Consider the following 2,552-nt stretch of genomic DNA (forward strand, 5'->3'; position numbering starts at 1 on the left):
TTTTTTTTTTTTTTTTTTAATATTTTATCATTGTATTATAAATATATATCTAATTTTATAATATATGATTTTTATCATAATTGTTTTCTTTAAGATTAATGATTATGTATGTTTTATATATTTTGCATATTATTTTTATGAATAAGGGTTTTTTATTGACAATGTTGATGTTGTTTTAATTTTGTATTCATACATATATATATATATATATATGTATATATATTTATATGTTTTTTTTTTTTTTTTAATCTTCACATTAGGATAACATTGTGAATATATGAGCAACATATATATTAATTATATATTTTAATATACCTTAAAAAAGTTAAATAACATATTTTTCTCATAAATTATATTTTTTTATTCAAACAATATTATATTTAATATATATATTTAAATTTAGAATTAAATAAGATCATATGAATATTTAATCGTGTGTTGATCATATTTTTATAGATGCTATACTTATAATATTTCTTCTATATATTTTTTATATGAAACATAAAAATAATGAATATAGGAAAATTTATGTATTTTGTATTAAATAAGATACATAAATATTAATGTGAATGAGGATAAATGTATATATATATATATATATTAATGAAATATATTTAATTCAAGAACATAATATTTATTTGTTTTATTTTTTTTTATACAAGTTGTATAAGACATTGGTTGTAATAAAGGTATATATTTTTTTTAAAAGGTGAAATTACAAGTATCCTATTCTATTTATAGAAATAACATATTTAATTTATAATATGTGTATTGTATTTTTATATGTTTTATCAATACATTTTTCTATATATATTTTTTTACGAAATATTACTAGATTAATAAAAATATTGGTTAAATATAAAAGGAAGTATTTATAAATATTTTTAAAAAAATTGTTAGCATTGTTCCTATTTGTTTTTCATTTTTAGTTATGTTCTAATTATTATATATATATATATATATGTATGTATGTATTTATTTATTAATTTTTTATATATTTTTAATTAAAATTTGATTCCTATATTAATATTGATTACAAGATGATTGAAGTATTAGAATTTATAAAATAATTTAGATATATGAAATTTTATTTTAGACACATCACAATAAAGAAATCTATGCTTTTGTAAATTATATACCATTATATATATTATATTATAAAATGTGAAATTTTTAAATATAAAAAGAAACAATGAAAATAATATAAATTATTAATAGAATATATATTAATATTTATAATTAGTCTTTAACAGAATATATTAAAAGATATGTAATTGTATCTTCATTTTAGAATATTTAGGTAAAAATTTTGTTAATGAAAAATATAAAAAAAAAAAAATTCATTTTTTTTATTTAAAGAAAAAAGTGTAAAGAAGAAAATAAAATAAAATAAGAACTTGAATTACATAATTTTTTTAAAACAATAATTTTGTCATAAGAATTTTACATTACATTTTGATGCTAATATATATATATATATATATATATATATGTATATTTATATATTTTTTAGGATGTTTTTATGTATAATAGAAAATCTGGTTTTGAGAAAATATAAGAATGATAAATTGTTATAAGAATTATATTAAGATGAAAAGTTAAAAAAATAGAAATCATTATTGAAAGAATGATATTGTAATAGGTTTAGTATTTATGTTACTAAATGAAATATATTTGGCTATTTCAAATAAATATTCAGAATATGAAGATTATATAATATTATTAAAAGTATTCAGATAATAATTAGTCATATTCAAAAATATAAGATGTGTAATAATTACAAAAGAACCACATGGAGTAATGTACATTACCTTAACAATAATACACATTATAAATCATATAATAAAATTGATTTAATAGATGAAAATCCAAATAATATTGGAGGTGATATGATAAAAAAAAATATATAGATAGAGAAGTTATAAATAATGAAACAAATAAAATATTCTTTAATTCATAGATTGTATAAATATTTTATAAAGTTAAAAAATATAAATTATACTCAGAATTAGAATGAAAAATATTTATTGAAATAATGTAAAAAAAAAAATAGTTATTTGGAGCAAAATTGAATAGAAAACTTTATCTAATATTATAGAAAATTCGTATTAATATTTCATAAGGAAGAAATCCAGAAAAATGTATTACTGCTGTATAATTTGGTTTAACAAATAAAAGAATAATCAAATATTCAGGTAAAAAATCAAATAATTATTTATTTTTTTGGGAATTAATTTCTTCTATTTAAATGTACTAGAAATGTTGAAATATTGAAAGTTAGCAAATAATTATATTACATAAGGATTAAATTATTTTAATAGTCTTAAAGATGCAAATATTGTTAATAATGATGGTTTAAATGTTCTTAATGTAGTTGTAGAAAAGACAAATACATCATCCAAAATTAGTTGAATTTATCAATATTATTAGAATTGTTAAAAAAAGTAGATATAGTTGAAAAGCATTAATAATGATAAAAGCGTTAGGATTATTTTCACAAATTTTAAGAAAAAATATATTAGAAATAATGCTTATAATTGTAAGTACAACAA

The sequence above is a fragment of the Plasmodium reichenowi genome, chromosome 7 (genome assembly GCF_001601855.1).
Source record: "Plasmodium reichenowi strain SY57 chromosome 7, whole genome shotgun sequence".
NCBI lineage: Eukaryota > Apicomplexa > Aconoidasida > Haemosporida > Plasmodiidae > Plasmodium > Plasmodium reichenowi.